This window comes from Oryza sativa, chromosome 10 (assembly GCF_034140825.1).
Source record: "Oryza sativa Japonica Group chromosome 10, ASM3414082v1".
NCBI lineage: Eukaryota > Viridiplantae > Streptophyta > Magnoliopsida > Poales > Poaceae > Oryza > Oryza sativa.
The window spans coordinates 10,195,516-10,213,655 of NC_089044.1; the positions used below are offsets into that span (position 1 = coordinate 10,195,516).

An 18,140-nucleotide genomic window follows, 5' to 3' on the forward strand; every position below is an offset into this window, starting at 1 on the left:
ATCGTCATAGCGGCAGTCGTCAGTATGGAGAGGCGGAGAGTGAGAGGGTGAGAGTGAAGGCGAAGGAGAAATGGAGAGCGAGAGGGCAGATGGATTGGTATTTTTATTGTTATTAGATGATAAAACATGAACAATACATTATGCGTGACTAATTTTTTTAATTTTTTTATAAAATTTTTAAATAAGATGGATGGTCAAACGTTAGACAAAAAACCCACAACTATATTTAAAATGGGACGGAGGGAGTACTAAAACTGAAAATATAACTATACTACATCATCTAAAATTATAAAATACAAGCATGCCAGATCATCATTCCTTATATCATTTCCACAAAATTTCAATAAAAAAATATCCCTATTTATGTAACATTTAACATATATTCATTTATATATCCCTACGCTTTGTATGTACTTTTGTATTCATTGTTTTTTATTACAGCTCGCTCGGATGCTCGGCTTGGCTCCCTGTGTCTCAACCGGTTTACCAGAATAATCACTACTGGTAACCTCGTATCAGTACCAAGTTATATAAAAGACCAAGATTAATGTGCACTGAATACATCAGTGATGGTTAATAACCAGCAATAATCAGTGCCGGGTATTTTTCACCCATGGTGCTTAAGGGTTGAGGGGGTGGGAAAATCCCTATCAGTGCGGGTTTCAGCAAAACAGTACTGATAGGGCGGCACAGACGACATTTTTGTGGTTGTGGTATTTCGGTCGGTTTGAAAAGTTGGAGGGTGTTTGTTGTCCGATATTAGAGTAGGGTAAATTGAACTTTTGTGATAGTTGAGGAGGTAAAAAGGACCTAACCCTTGATAATATGATGTTGTTTGTTTTATTTTGATTAAAATTTTAAAATTTAATTATCAACAACTCTCAAAACATATATAATTTAACTATAATACAACTCATAATATATATTTTCTTTATAACTAGTTTTAAAATATTATAATTTCATAAGATATTATCGTTATATTCTAAAAGAAAACTAGATTACACCGCGCGCTTTGTTGCAGGATATATAAATGAATATATGTTAAATGTTATATAAATAGGGATATTTTTTATTGAAATTTTGTGGAAATGATATAAGGAATGATGATCTGGCATGCTTGTATTTTATAATTTTAGATGATGTAGTATAGTTATATTTTCAGTTTTAGTACTCCCTCCATCCCATTTTAAACGTAGTTGTGGGTTTTTTTCCAACGTTTGATCATCTATCTTATTTGAAAATTTTATGCAAAAATTAAAAAAATAAGCCACACATAAAGTATTGTTCATGTTTTATCGTCTAATAACAATAAAAATATTAATCATAAAATATTTTAAATAAGACAGACGGTCAAATGTTGGACGCAGAAAACTACGACTACAATTAAAATGCGACGGAGGAAGTATATACGAATATAATTGGCATAATTGCATGATTGCATGTTATTGGCTTTTGATGTTTAGTGGGTTGATGCAGCATGCTTGCATATTAACTAATACTCTATAAGTTCTATTACCTAAAAAACTAATACTTGCGATGACTGCATGTTGAGTGGGTTGATGTAGCGTGCCTGCATGTCAACTAATAATTGCTATACTTGTATGTTGAGCTTAGATTTTTAGTGGGTTGTAACTTTACATAAGACAATTGAATCTTCGTATCACTACAATTTGTTGCAGATGATATTCAGCGTTACAGCCAAGAAGTTAATCAGCTATGATTCTTCCACCTCCGACGGAAAGATGTGGAAACACTACGATGCTTTCGCTCAGGGCCTTATAACACTTCCACTATGCATTCCTGGCACTGCGTTCTACAAATGTATGCAGGTAAATGCATATAAATTTGATGCACCTTGAGGTAGTAGATGTATAGTATGTATACTCTAATTAAAAGACAGCAATTGTGATGGTGGTCTCACTACATATCCATTGTTATGTGGCCCGGGCCAACATCACCACCTATACCTGCTATGCTATTATGTGGGGGCCACGTACAGTGAATAACTTTAAACAGACGGGCATTTATTTGTATTAACTGGTAAAAGGTCTAAACTGATCTTTGTCCATTAACTGGTAAAAGGTCTACACTTATCTGGTTTAGTTCTTAAGAAAATTTTAGGTCAGCATTAACCAGGCTATGAAAGTCATGAAAAATCCACAAGGAAAATCAGTATCAAATTTAAATTATGATCATGGTTAGCAATTATTTTGTACATGACTTGAGCTAAACAACAAAATTTAATTGATGCGAGTATAGTCTCGTACATCGGGAATGACACAGTAATTTTAAAAGATGAAGTTCTCTTTTAGAACTCCGTTGACACGCAAGGGTGTTTAGCTAGATTTGATAAAAAGTTCAGTTAAATCCTAACCAAAAAGGAAACAAGAATATAGACCTGCATAATTAGTGCTAATAGATCTGCTTGCATTCATATATAATTGAATGAATTTAACCTCCAATGTAATTCTCTGCTCTATTCTAGCTTTAATTTGACAAGAACAAATGGATATGCATGTTGAATTTCCGTGGGGGCCTAAAATTCTTATGACCTAGCTAGCAATACGTAGCCTAAAACATGATCACATAATTCTCAATCTAAATGTGGAATTTGGCGTATTGACTGGAATCATAATATGAAATCTTCCTTTGCCACTTAGCAGTAGTTGTTCGCCAAAATCTTATTATTTAGGTGCCTCCTGCAATAGACTACAATGTTAAAAATATAGTCATAATTCGACATATTTTAATTCAGAAAATCATAATATTAAACATGACAAAAGAATAAAAGGATGATCTATGTAATACTACTAAACATGAACATACTAATAGCACTTAAAAAAACAGTAATAACATAATTTAGTAATATGTAACATCAAAATTGGACACAGAAACTCATGGCTGCACTTAAAATCGGACGGAGGGAGTATTAATCTCTTAACATTAATTATGAGTCTTTGGAATTACAAGGATTAAATTAGACCTAGCCCATTTAATTCTAACAATACCCACCAAATTTCAAGGCCTCCAAGATATGTTTTCAGTTCCGTTTCTGTTTGTTATACTAGTGTTTCGGTGAAGGCTATTATGTTCAACTTCCATCTAGAAATGGAGCTACACGGGACCACAATTGAACAATGGACTATGCCTTAAATTATTAGTCTTGTGGAGTCAGGATTTACTCAATTCCTTAACATATACTAGGTTGCCGTCAAAATACCCTTTGTTTAAAGCGTATAAGTCATATTCCATGCCTTTCCATGAGTATCTAGAGATAACCCAAATCTCATATACCATGATTAGTAGTTAGACTCATATAGGTGTGTTCCTTCTAAGATATTCTATAGGCCGACAACTCTACTTTAGAAAGCCACTCGGATCACATTAAAGTGTGCATCAACTTGTCATACAAACAATGAGAGAAGTACATCAAAGAAATGAGCATTTTTAAAGGTCTCTCATCATAGTCATCCAATAGCTTGTTTCGCCGTTCTAATTCACGGGATCTCCGATCACACGGGACTGGTTATCACTATTGTGTAACTCAAGTAGGCCTCAGGCCCATCTCACTCGATGCACTATCTATCACAATATGCGATAGTCTCTTAGTGAACTGATCTACCAAATTTAGTAGTATGGACATAGTGCAATGCTATCACTCCGGAGTTTTTTAGCTTTTTAGTAGATTTCAGTCTTCTCTTTATATGTCTATATGGCTTCATGTTTCCTTCGAACCAATCACCTCCATGGAATAACGTTATGATCAGGAATGTGCTGATATGGAGGCCAATTTTCCAGCCCATTTTGACGACTTGGGGCCAATTTTGATGATTTGCCTCGTGACATTGTGACTTGGCAAGTGCTAATGTGGAGGCCCATCATGCGGCCTATTCCAATGATCTGCCGCCTTTTCTTGCAACATGATTTCAGACAACCAATCGTGATCAATGTAGCCTCCTGCATTCTCATCGACTTCCACCATTGACCAGGATAGGGATGTCGAAACTAGATTTCGGCAATAATAAAAGGGGGTGGCTATCAAGCTGGAAAATTGTATGGGTTTGGAGACAAAAGATTTATACAGGTTCAGGCCTTCTTATTCAAGAAGTAATACCCTACTCCTGTCCGGGGATGAATCCGCCGAGTGTCTTCTTAATTGTATGATTTGGAGAAAATCAACATGTGCCCCTAGAGGCACCCGGACCCCCCTTATATATGGGAAGGAGTCCGTGTTACAAAAGATAATCTATATCCCTAACGGAATATGCAGATACAGATAAAATACAGTCGTAACCGACTAAGTCTCAAGGTATTTCCTTGATGTACAAGTTGAGAAACAAACCCGAGACACAAATAAGATATTCTATCTATATTTGGTATCCTGTATTCAGTCCAAATACCATCGCCGTGTAGATATGGGATATCCATAATCTCCACAGTAGCCCCCGAGACCTTTGCAGTCAACCATCATAGCCTTCTCAAAGATAATAATCCGAGTGCTTCAAACCTTTCATGCCAAGATCTGCCGAGTAGCGAAGACAAAGACTGTAAAGGGCGAAAAGATAAAGAATATGGTGCATCGAATAGATGCACCTAATTAGGTGTAGCCCCCAACTATGTGATTAGTTAACAAACTAAACATATAGTTGAGAACAAAATAACAGCACAATCGTGCATCGTATGACAAAAGCATACGCGGCGCCTAAAGAGGCATTCTAGCCGACTGCTTTTTAGCCATAATAAAAGGAATCCGAGTGGTTAGCACCCTAAAAGGTTCACGAATGAACACACTTGACAGGCATCCGAATAGAAAACTCTAAAGATTACCCACCAAATATTATAAAAATTATGGTAATGAATAAGTCTAATAGCCTAGGCTATGACTATTTACCATAATGAAAACAGGCATATAACATACCAAGGAAATGACTATGGTAAAAACAAGTCATTCTAAGTTAACCCAGACAGCTTTTGTAGCCTAAAAAAGCTTACAAAAACAGCATAACACCTTTCTGTCGGGCACCTTTTAATTTGCATTGCAATAATTCCAAAGAATTATATGACCGCGTAAAAAGGATTTTATCAGCATTGGGCAACACTATTGTGCGCATAAATTGCCAAAGCAAAAAATGCCTAAGTCCCTAAGGAGCACAATGGGCCACGCTGTCAAAAGTACTGGGCTGAGGTACTGTTCAGGCCTAAGCCCATTTGCACCTCCGATACCCTTAACAAGAAATCCCAAGATCCAAGCGACGCTTCGTCTTCCCCGCCGGAACTCTCGCCATTTTCTCCACTCCCTGCTACAGTACAGAGCTGCGCCGGCAAACTAGGGTTCACCATTCCACTCGAATCTACCTTCGAAAAGTTCATCAAAATCCTTCCCGTGATCCACCGCCTCAATCCCTCACTTCTCCCAAGCCATCCCTCGAATCAAATCAGCGCATTCGGGTAAAATCAATGGCGGAAGAGAAGGAAAGCTTTGAAGGCCAATGGGCGCCATCCGACGTGACGGAGGAGAACCTGAAGGAGATGGTGGCGCACGGCGTTCTCCCCGCCAAGGAGATCATCGGGTGGCGGCCAGCGTGCGGTGAGGCTTTTCCGACCCCCGATACACACGAGGTTGTGGTCTTCTCCCATTTCTTCTATGGCGGCTTCGCTCTTCCGACCTCAAAATTTTTCCGCGGGATATTAAGCTTCTATGGAATCAGCTTGCATCACCTAAACCTAAATTCCATAGTCCACATCGCCAATTTCGTCCATGTTTGTGAAGCCTTCTTGGGGATTAAGCCCCACTTCACTCTGTTTCGCCGAATCTTCTTTCTCAAGCCCCAACCGAACAAGAGTAAGCCATGTGTAGTCGGAGGGGCCGGATTTCAGCTGAGGGGGACTCTGAGCCAAAAGTACTTCTCTATGCCCTTCAAGACCTCAAACAAAGGGTGGCACGCAAACTGGTTTTATATTCAGAATCCTGAGCCTGCTCTTCCTGAGTACTCTTGTCTTCCTCCAGTGTACCAAGATACCTGGAACTCTCTTCCGATTGGGGATGAAGCAGCCCAAGCCTTGGCATTGATGGATCGCATGCTAAAACTCAAAGAACAAGGTTTACAAGGAGAGCAGATTACTCGGCACTTCATCAAATGCCGATTGGCACCAATTAAAGAAAGATCCCGTACGGCAAGCATGATCCTAATCGTGAAGAACCAGATTCTCTGGATTTTAAAATCATGAAGGAGAGAATGTATAAAATCTTCTCAAATGCTATTGTCGTCAACTACTCACATCAGCTGCCAGTTGTGCCATATAACGCATTCAATCCACCTCCGCAGGTATGTATCTGAAACCTTCAACCCATGACCAAAACATAATCTTGTCTTCATGTTGAGTTAACTAACCGTGGAGGCATCTCATTCAGGAATATGCATTGATGAAGTCTGACCCCCCAATCACTCAGCGCCGATCTCCTCGCCAGCACACCGTTCAGGGAGGTGGAGGGCCAACAATCAGATCAGACCCGCAACCTCAAACTTCCAATCCGACTGGGCAGACAGGTTCTCGCAAGAGAAAGCTGGTGCTTAGCGACGACGAAGGCGACGATGGCAACAAATATGGGAACAAAGGCTTGCCCAATAAACTCCCAAAGCATACCACACCCAGGAAAAAACTGGCTAGCCGTCCAATGCCAAAGATTAGAACATCTTCCAGGTATAAACCTTTTGGTACCATTTCATTTCGGCATGCTTCTCTCATGAAAATAATACTGAATATTGAAAGAACACTTTGCAGGAAACCATCCGACATAGATCCAGCTGGAAAAGATCCTGATCCGGCCGTGACAGAGCCAAGTTCATCCAAGGATTCTGAGCCGACTGCCGAAAGCCAGCCGGCTGGCGCCCATACTTCAGGTGACAAGGCCTATCCGAGTGACCAGCCTCCGACTGGAAACCAGTCGGCAGCAACTGAAACTACAACGACCCAAGAGCCCCCGGCTGGAAACCAGTCGGATGTAGGTCCAGATCAAGAAATTCCCGAAGTTGAAGCACGGACGATAACTTCTCAAGGACCAGAGGCTGGTAACGACTCGATGATTGGGTCTCCAAATAAAGAACAAGGATCACCTCACGCTCAGCTAGGAACATCCTCAGGTAACTCATCTCCTCAAGTGATGCCGATTTGAATAACTCCAGCTTATTCGTCTAATGTCTTGGAAATACATCAGAACCACCAGGCGACGACGAAGAAGAAATTCTCCGCATAAAGGCGGCTGATGACTCTCGTCCTCCTATCTTACTCAAATGGTGGGACGAGAACTCACAAGCTGCTGGCATCGTCATAAATCGTCAAAAAGAAGATGAGGAAGTGTGCCAGCTGAAGAAGGCACTTGGAGAAGCCACTCGCATTGTGAATGTAAATCTTCCGGGTGACTGCCTTTGATGACTTTGTTTTCTCTTTAGCAGAACTAAACCATGAACCATCATGCAGAGAATCCATCTTCGCAATGAGGCCAAGACCGCAACTTTAGAAAAGCTGGTTCCTCATTTGGGAACTCTTGAAGCAGTTAGGGACCAGCTACACGAGGCCAAGGAGCTTGCCAAAAAGACAGAGAAGGAATTGAGGGACCAAATTGCTCAGCTCCAGGATTCAAACTTCGAGCTGAGAGGTTCATCAAAAGGTAATCTTCTAGATCTGTCCCATTAATTTACGCTGTCATAACTGTATCCTCAACCATTTGGATTTCAAACAGCGCAAGCCACCAGGATGGCTCAAATGGAGAAACAAATTGAAGCCCTGAAAAGAGACAAGGTAGAACTGGCTGCGCAAAGGGACTCGGCCTTGAAGGAGATTGAAGGTACTGCCAGCTAACAATCTGAACTTCTCTCTTTTAAATGCAGCAGATTCTTATCATAAATGTGTTTTGTAGATTGCAAAATCAAATCTCAAGCTCAATTTGACGTCCTGGTTGGCAAGATCAAGAGGCTTGAAGGAGCAAGAGATGAAGTCGCTAGTGTCGCTACACCACTCGTCCAAGCTATGTTCCTCAATAACAGTGGTCCGAGTGCACTCGACGCAACCGAAATCTTCGACAAGCTGAGAGTTGCTCCGGATGTATATTTCAAGAATATCAAGAAAGCTGGAAGTATGGGAGCTAGCATGGCATTGGCGATGACCAAATCCTTGTACCCAAGGATTGAAATTGACGCCATTGATGGCTTTGCAGACGGGACAAGCGAAGAAGCTGCTCTTGATCTTATCAGCAATGCTCAAAACGCGGCTGACAAAATTGCAAGTGACGTTGTAGATCAATTCCGCAATACCGACCTACAGCCGAGTAGTAACAACTCTGATGATGAAAAAACTGATTCTGACTGAGTATGAATGTAACAAATGGAGGCTCAACTTGTACAATACTGGTGTATTTATGCTGTGTTTGATAATTCTAGCCAAGTCTTTGATTTCTTAAAAGCTTTTATCAAGCTCTGTTGAGCCTAAAACCCAAAGAAGCTATTAAAAACTTTCAGTCCTCGCAGACTAAGTAGAAAAATCAAGCAAGGCAATGATAGACCAAGTAAGCAAATTGAATTGATAAAAAATCACACTCCATTATTATGATGATAGCCCCCGACTGACAACTTCAAGAAGAAAACTTGATGTTGACAGTCAAGATAGGGAAGTACAATGATAAGCCTAAGCGTAGAAACGACGAAGATGTTCGATGTTCCAAGAATTGTCGATGAGTGTACCGTCTTCGCGCTTGAGTCGATAGGAACCTGGCCGGGTGACTTCAGAGATGATAAATGGCCCTTCCCATAGAGGAGATAACTTGTGCCGATCTCGTGTAGTTTGAATTTTCCTTAAAACTAGGTCGCCGACTAGAAAGGCACGGGATCGAACATTGCGATTATGATAACGTCGCAACCCTTGTAAGTATCGAGCCGACTGAATCAAAGCTGCTTCGCGGACTTCTTCCAATCGGTGCAAATCATCCACTCGGTCCTCTTCGTAGCGTTCTTCGCGGAAATTACGAAAGCGCAAAGACTCGAATTCGACTTCACTCGGCAACATTGCTTCTGCCCCATAGACAAGGAAAAAAGGTGACTGGCCTGTGGCCCGACTGGGTGTAGTACGCAAAGACCAAAGTACTGATGGCAGCTGTTCCACCCATTTGCCGGCATAAGGTTTTAGCCGGTCAAAAACACGCGCTTTAATCCCTTGAAGTATCATGCCATTGGCTCGCTCCACCTGTCCATTGCTCATGGGATGCGCCACTGATGCATAGCAAATCTTAATTCCAAAGTCTTCACAAAAGTCTTTAAAAACTCCGCCAGTGAATTGTCTGCCATTATCAGTGATGATCCGATTGGGCACTCCAAATCTATGCACAATGTTGATGAAGAAGTCTCGAGCGTTATCTGCTGTGATTGTGACAACCGGTTTAGCCTCAATCCACTTGGAGAATTTGTCAATGGCCACAAAGAGGTGCGTGTAACCGCCGAATGCCTTTTTAAACGGGCCAACCATGTCAAGCCCCCAAACCGCAAACGGCCAAGACAGTGGGATGGTCTGCAACTCTTGGGCTGGTAGATGAATTTGTCTGGCGAAAAATTGGCAACCTTCACACGTGCGCACAATCTTGTCGGCATCGGACACTGCAGTAGGCCAAAAGAAACCCTGCCGGTAAGCTTTGCCGACAATGGTGCGTGCGGCAGCATGGTTTCCGCATATCCCAGAATGTATGTCTTTCAGCAATTGTCTCCCTTCCTCTAAAGATACGCAGCGTTGCAGGATCCCTGAAGGGCTTTTCTTGTACAACTCAGCTTCATGCATAACATAAAGTCTGCTTCGTCTTGAAATCCGCTCGGCTTCATCTTTGTCTTGGGGGAGTTCTTGAGAAGTCAAAAATCGTATGAGGGGCTCTCGCCAGTCGGCTTCAACCATAGCTACGTCATGAGTGCCCGCAACTTGAGTAGTATCTTTGTGAGGTACTGTCGGCGCATAAAGGTGTTCGACGAAGACATCGGAGGGCGCCACCTCGCGCTTGGATCCAAAGTTGGCAAGTCTGTCGGCGGCTTTATTATTGTGCCGAAGAACGTGACTGAGCTCGAGTCCATCGAACTTGTCTTCCAATTTGCGTACCTCTTGTCGATATGCCATCATGTTGTCGTCAAGGCAGGACCACTCTTTCATAACTTGGTTGACGACCAGCTGTGAATCGCCTCGAACTATTAGACGCTTTATCCCTAGGGAAATTGCAATCCGCAGTCCATGAAGGAGCGCCTCATACTCGGCGACGTTGTGGGACGCCGAAAAATGTATCCAAAGCACATAGCTTAATCTTTCTCCAGTTGGGGAAATTAAAACCACTCCTGCTCCAGTGCCCGAAAGTCGCTTCGATCCGTCGAAATGCATGGTCCAGTGCTCCACCTTCTCCGCAGGGGTATCCTCCTGGCACTCGGTCCATTCGGCGACAAAATCAGCTAACGCTTGGGACTTGATTGAAATTCGGGGCTTGAATGATATGTCCAAAGACATCAACTCCAAAGCCCACTTAGCAATTCGTCCGTTTGCTTCGCGGTTGTGCAGTATATCACCGAGTGGAAATGATGTGACCACCGTTACCAAGTGACCTTGAAAGTAGTGAGATAGCTTCCTGGTAGTAATTAGAATACCATATAACAGCTTCTGAACCTGAGGGTACCTCGTTTTGGAGTCGGCTAGGACCTCGCTGACAAAGTAAATCGGTCGCTGGACTTTCTGGACATGGCCATCTTCCTCGCGCTCAACGACCAAGACTGTGCTCACAACCTGGGAGGTGGCTGATACATACAGCAACAACGGCTCCTGCGGGTGTGGTGAGGCTAAGACTGGTGGCTCGGTGAGGAGTTTCTTGAAATCTTCGAAGGCCTTCTGTGCTTCGGGTCCCCAATGGAAATCATCTGTTTTCTTCAGTAGCTTAAAGAAGGGCATCCCCCGCTCGCCAAGTCTTGAAACAAATCGGCTGAGCGCCGCCATGCATCCAGTCAGCTTCTGAACATCTTTCTGGGTACTTGGCGGTTTCATGTTGAGGATAGCAGTAACTTTCTCCGGGTTGGCTTGGATGCCCCTATGAGACACCATAAAACCAAGCAGCTTCCCTGACGGTACTCCGAAGGTGCACTTTTCAGGGTTTAATTTCATCCTGAAAGCGCGGATGCTTGCGAAGGTTTCTTCTAGATCCGAGATCAAATCATCCTTTTGCTTGGTCTTGACGACTACATCATCCACATAGGCTTCAACGTTGCGGCCGATCTGCGTTGAGAAGCATCTCTGGATCATACGTTGATAAGTTGCTCCTGCGTTTTTTAGTCCGAACGGCATGGTGACGTAGCAATATGCTCCAAAGGGCGTGATGAATGAAGTCTTCAAGCAGTCGGATTCCTTCAGTCGGATCTGATGATACCCCGAGTAGCAATCCAAAAAACTGAGAAGCTCACAGCCGGCGGTCGAGTCGACTACCTGGTCAATGCGAGGCAACCCAAAAGGATCTTTAGGGCAACATTTGTTGAGGTCCGTATAATCAACACACATGCGCCATTGCCCCGTTTTCTTCCGAACTAGAACCGGGTTTGCCAGCCAGTCGGGATGAAGGACTTCTTTAATGAAGCCTGCCGCTAACAGCTTGGTTAATTCCTCCTTGATCGCATCTTTCCTGTCTTGTGCGAATCGGCGGAGTCGTTGTTTGATAGGCTTGGCATCTTCTTTGACATGTAAGGAGTGCTCAATCACCTCTCTAGGAATACCGGGCATATCAGATGGTTTCCACGCAAAGATATCTTTATTGTTCTGAAGAAAGGTGATGAGCGCGCTTTCCTATTTACAATCTAACTCGGCGCCTATTACAGCAGTTTTAGTAGAATCAGAAGGATCTAGGGGAATCTTTTTAGTCTTGGCTTCGCTTTCTCCACTTTTTGAAATCTTGGTAGCGGGCACTTCTCCTTCGCTCGCCGTGGCTGCAGCCAGTCGGATATCCTCTCGGGCAGACGCCATCTCGCGGGTTTGGGCCATGTCGCAACTCTCCTTGTCGCATGTGACGGCTTGCTTGATGTCGCTCCGTAGGGATAGGACTCCTCGGGGACCAGGCAGCTTCATCATCATGTAAGTGTAGTGCGGGACGGCCATAAACTTGGCTAACGCCGGGCGTCCGAGTATGGCATGGTATGCTGTCTCGAAATCGGCGACTTCAAAGCTGATATTCTCTGTGCGGAAGTTTTCCCGAGTGCCAAAAGTGACCGGGAGGGTGATCTGGCCGAGTGGAGTTGCGGACAATCCTGGAATTACTCCGTGAAAAGGCGCATTGCTTGGTTTTAGCTCGGAGCGAGGAATCTGCATATCATCCAAGGTCTTGGCGAAGAGGATATTGAGTGCACTGCCACCGTCGATGAGGGTTCTGCGAAGCTTGACATTACGGACCACTGGGTCTAGTACCAGGGGGTACCGCCCCGGGTGGACCACTCGGTCAGGATGATCCGAGCGGTCAAACTTGATTGCAATCTCTGACCATCGAAGATATTGGGGCGTGTCGGGCTGAACAGCATTGATCTCCCGTTCGGTCAACTTCTGCTTCCTTTTGGACTCATAAGCCAGGGGGCCGCCGAAGATATGGTTGAGCTCCTTGCGGTGGTCTTGAAATCCTGCCGGGGTGTCACCGTCGTCCTTCTTCCTCGACGTGCTTTGTTCTTCGTCGGAGTTCTTCCGTGTAGTCTTGGTGTATTGCTCCGCGAACTGCTTGTAGACGAAACAATCTTTGGCCACATGGTTGGAGTTAGGATGGTGTGGGCATTGGGAGTTCATGATCTTGTCGAACGTGTTGACGCGCGAACGCTGTCGAGAAGAGTGAGTGGCGGTTGCAACAAGTTCCTCAGGCTTACGCTTGCGGTCCTTATGATTGTTACTTCCACCTCCTCCCGTAGCCGGCGTACCCTTGTTTGGCTTCCAACTGGGACCCGACTGCTTTGATGCGGTGACGGCGTCTTCAGCTTTGGCGTACTCGTTGGCTTTTTCAAACATAAGCTTGACTGTCCTGGGAGGCTTACGCCCGAACTTGCCGACCAATTCTTCGTGGCGAATCCCTTTGGTGAATGCGGCGATGATAACGTCGTCGGTGATGTCGGAGATCTTGTTACGTTGTTCAGAAAATCGCCGGATGTAATCTCGAAGGGATTCTCCGGACTTCTGAATAACGTTGTAGAGGTCGTATTGTGTGCCGGGACGCTCGAAGGTGCCTTGGAAGTTGGCGATGAAGTGGTCGCGTAATTCGGCCCAAGATTCAATTGTACCACGGGGCAACCCATGGAGCCAAGATCGGGCGGAATCCGCTAAAGCCACTGGTAAATAGTTCGCCATGGCCTTGCTGTCTCCTCCTGCTGCGCGGATTGCGAGACCGTAGACGGTAAGCCACGATTCTGGGTTAGTGGTACCGTCGTACTTCTCTATTCCAGTCGGCTTGAAGCCGGCTGGCCAATCCACTCGACGCAGGTCGTCGGTGAAGGCTGCTACTCCGTCAAGGTCGTCGTCGTGGCGGTCCGGTGAATGATGATGGCCTCGAGCTGCTCGGCACTGTATGATTGTGTCGCGAAGATCGACGGGGCGGCGACGAGGTGGTGAGCGAGGCCGTTCCACTCGGCGCTCCCTATGATGATCGGGAGGTGAGTGAACGGACCGCTCGTCGTGACCCCTGCTCCTGCGATTGGATCCTGCGCCGGTGATGCTGAGGCTTGGATGACGGTAGTCATGAGATCGGAAGTGGGGGACTCGGCTGCCAGTCGGCGTGTGGACGCTTTCGGAGTTAACTGGGACCGAAGCCGCAATCATGGTCTTCGTCTGGTTCAAGATGTTGATGACGTGATCAGATTGATTGAGCTCGTTTTCCTTGAGGAGGGTGTCGAGGAGGGTGATCGCGGCAACCACATTCTGTTGAGGGGTGCGGAAAACCGGTGTCCCTTCAACATCTTGTTGGCCGATGAGATCACGCGCTCGGCGCCCTGCTTCCAAAGCTCGCTGCCGTCGATCCTCAGCCTCCTTCGCGGTCCGCTCACGCTCCTGCTGCTCACGCCGTAGCCGTTCTTGTTCTTGTGCTTGACGCTCCTCCTCCAGTCGGCGACGCTCAGTCTCGCGACGTGCTTCGGTCTCCCGGGCTTGGCGTTGCTCCTCCGTCTCGTTATCGGCCATGAAGACGCCGAAGTAGAGAGGGGTGTAGTTGTCATCTAGGCTCCCGTCGAAGTCGTCGAGATCCGGGTCGTTGTAGCGAGAGCTAAACTCGTCGTACTCCACGATGTCGGTGGGGCGCGAGTCGACGGTGGGAGAGCTGTAGTAGCCATCCAGCTGATCCGTCGAAACCATGCCGAGTGGTTGGAGGATGACGCCGACTTCCCTGAAGCTAGGCGAAATCGGTGTTGAAGCCGACTTCCGCCTAGGCCTACGGGATGGAGACGCTGTCGTGATGGAGACGGCCGCCAAATCGTCGGGGAGCTTCATCAGGATCGGTGGGTAAGCCCCATCATCTTGACCTGGTGACGTTGGAGAAGATGCGATCTCACCCGAGTGGTTTGAAGCCAACTCGATTGAGATGGTCTTGAAGTAACTTTCAGCTGCGTTTGGGAGTCCAAACGGGACTGAGATCCGGTTCTCTCCCGACTGGTCTGACTCCGAGTCAAGGAGAGAGATCTTGCCGAAGTTGTTGGTGACGAAGTCGAGGCTGCCGAACCGAAACGTCTGCCCGGGTGGGAAGACGAGGTCGTCGATGCCGGAGACGGAACCCATTGCACTGATCAGCGAAAAGCTTGACGCAACCCCTACCTGGCGCGCCAACTGTCGAAACTAGATTTCGGCAATAATAAAAGGGGTGGCTATCAAGCTGGAAAAGTGTATGGGTTTGGAGACAAAAGATTTATACAGGTTCAGGCCTTCTTATTCAAGAAGTAATACCCTACTCCTGTCCGGGGATGAATCCGCCGAGTGTCTTCTTAATTGTATGATTTGGAGAAAATCAACATGTGCCCCTAGAGGCACCCGGACCCCCCTTATATATGGGAAGGAGTCCGTGTTACAAAAGATAATCTATATCCCTAACGGAATATGCAGATACAGATAAAATACAGTCGTAACCGACTAAGTCTCAAGGTATTTCCTTGATGTACAAGTTGAGAAACAAACCCGAGACACAAATAAGATATTCTATCTATATTTGGTATCCTGTATTCAGTCCAAATACCATCGCCGTGTAGATATGGGATATCCATAATGTGGAGGCCCATCATGCGGCCTATTCCAATGATCTGCCGCCTTTTCTTGCAACATGATTTCAGACAACCAATCGTGATCAATGTAGCCTCCTGCATTCTCATCGACTTCCACCATTGACCAGGATAGGGAGATAGACAGTTTGTTGATACGTGTTGACATAACATGGCTACACCACAATATAGGATGCGGTCACCAGTCCGAGTATTGCATGTGGACTGTCCAAAATCAAGATATACGGGTCTGTTTGACACAGCTTCAACTCCAGCTCCATCTTTTCTAGAGCTAAAGCCCCGTCAAACAATTTCAGCTCCACCAAAAATGTGAGTGGAGCTGGGTGGAGCTCTCTCACAAAATAAACTAGAGAGGTGGAGCTGGGTTTGGGCAGCTCCACAACTGCACTCCAGACCCAACTCCGATCTTGGAGTTAAATTTAGGAGTTGGAGCTCTACCAAACGTACGCACACTGATTTGGAAAACAATCGTTCAACAATGCACACAATACATGTTTGCACAGGATAAACTATCTCCTTTACATTTTCTCACACTTATATTATGACCTCCTGGCAACTATTGTTAGTACCATGACGAAAATACTTCATTACTGTATGCCAACCTGACTCTTTATGATGAATTATGCCTCGTTTAGGATGAACCTTTTAATGCAAACTGATACTTACAAACGGGACCAATTTACTGTGGTTCTATAATTACCCTGCCTACCAAGTTCTATGATGAAATACTTTGTCATAGTGTGATAGCTGCATCTTATAATGAAAAAAATCCCTAATGTTTGTGATTGACATATTTTTCACCGTGAAAGATTTTTATGATGAATACCTCCAGGCGTCATTATAATCTGTCATGGATGTACTTTACAATGTTTTTTTAAAATAATTAGTTATGTAGTTTGATACAAAGAAATTAACCTATATATATAACAAGTTTGTGATTCAGTAGTCAGCAACATTGTATTACTACTTTTTTATTATAACTAACCGTCATCATGTAAATTAAAATAAATAAAAATGGCCCCGTTCATCATGGACTGGATTTATCATGCAGGGGCGAAAGAATGTCATGAAGATGTTGAAAGAAATACTCAATGAGAGGAAGAAGATAGAAGGACGCCATGAAAGCATTGACTTCCTTGATGTCCTGATAGAGGAAGTTAAGGAGGATAATCCTTCAATGACCGAGAATACAGCATTGAACTTGCTCTTTTCGCTTCTGTTTGGCAGCTTCGACACCACATCATCCGGAATAACTGGGATGCTCAAATTTTTGACAGATAATCCTGAGGCCTTGCGAGAACTGACAGTAAGTGCTAGTACAAGTCATATGAATTCCTTTCACAAATTCATACAAGTAATACAATAATAGGAATGTTTAAATTTCTTCACTACTACATGCTTAGGATTGCGCCCTCATATATGTGACAACTAATACATAAAACCTATTTAATTAGAACAGCAACGTACATAAGAACTATACTAGCAATGTAAAGTTTGATTTTTTTTTTATATGAATGCATACTTCCCCGTAAAAGTTACTGTGGAAATGCTATATATTTCCAAATAATCCAGGATACATTTTGCTGTAAATGATATCTGGTCTTTTTAGGAGGAGCACAATAACATACGGAGAAGAAGGGCCGATCTGAACTCCGAAATCACATGGGAGGAATACAAGTCTATGAAATTTACATCTCACGTATATTCCTTCAATTTCTTTAACTTTCTACATATAAAAAATTAACAATTTACACATGTATATGTATATGGTTAATGTCAAATCCTCTCACAATATATACGCTCACTCATCTACTTAATTATTTGTAGGTTATACACGAAGCTTTGAGGCTTGCTAGCATTACTCCGATGATGTTTAGAGAAGCCATAGAGGATGTTCATATAAAAGGTAAAAACACGCTACAACAAAAATCTCATGTAGTTGCATTCTTGTAGAGGTAATTTTTAAAATGGCTTTAAAATCAAGAGTTATAAAGTGTAGAGACAGTGTTAGAGGCACGTTAAATATTGCCTAAAAACTTTTAATCTAGAGACACTTTTAGCACAATTTGTTAAATTTACCTTGTAGAGGCACTTTTACCGCACTTTAAAATTTGCTTGATATATAAAGGCATTTTTTTAAGACATTTCAATCTCCATTGGGGCACTTACTGGAATTTTAATCTCAGCTAATTAACTCAATAAAAGAAACACGAAGCACATATGTACAAGTAATAACATGAGGTTGATATGGTTAAAACATTCAAGTAGAAAATGAAATATTCAAGAGGTCTAGAGTTCAAGGATGGACAATTGCAAGGGAAGTTATATTTTTTTTTAAATTTTTACATTGGTTTACTATGGTTGTGGCAGAGTTAATGCCTTCCGAAAATGCCTATACTCTCTTATAGACAAAAAAAAAATGCCTCTGTAAAAGTGTCCAAGAGCATACAAACATTTTGTAAAGTGCCTCTTCATTTATATAGAGATAATTCACTAGAACATCTTTATAGTATTAGAGAAATGTCTCTACAAGGTATTTTTGTTGTAGCCGTTGCTTTTCACATGTAGTACAACGCGATGTAAAAGATGTATATATCCTGTCTGTTCCACATTATATTATAAGAAGTTTGACAGGTTTATTGAAAAACATAACACATTGGATTTATTTATTAAATAAAGCACTGAAAATATATTTATAATATATTTGTTTTGTCTTGGAAATGCTGCCACATTTTTTTATGAAGTTGGTTAACTTGAAGAAATTTGACTTAGCTAGGAAAAAATCCGAATATCATATTATAATATGGACATATAGGGAATAGTAGAAAATTTGTAAAAGAATATTTTACAATG

The 18,140-nt window shown here is 43.5% G+C and overlaps 1 pseudogene; it reads left to right on the forward strand.

Moving 5' to 3' along the window:
- Positions 1-18,140, forward strand: part of LOC9271480 (cytochrome P450 87A3-like) — a 46,895-nt pseudogene that overhangs the window by 27,405 nt on the left and 1,350 nt on the right.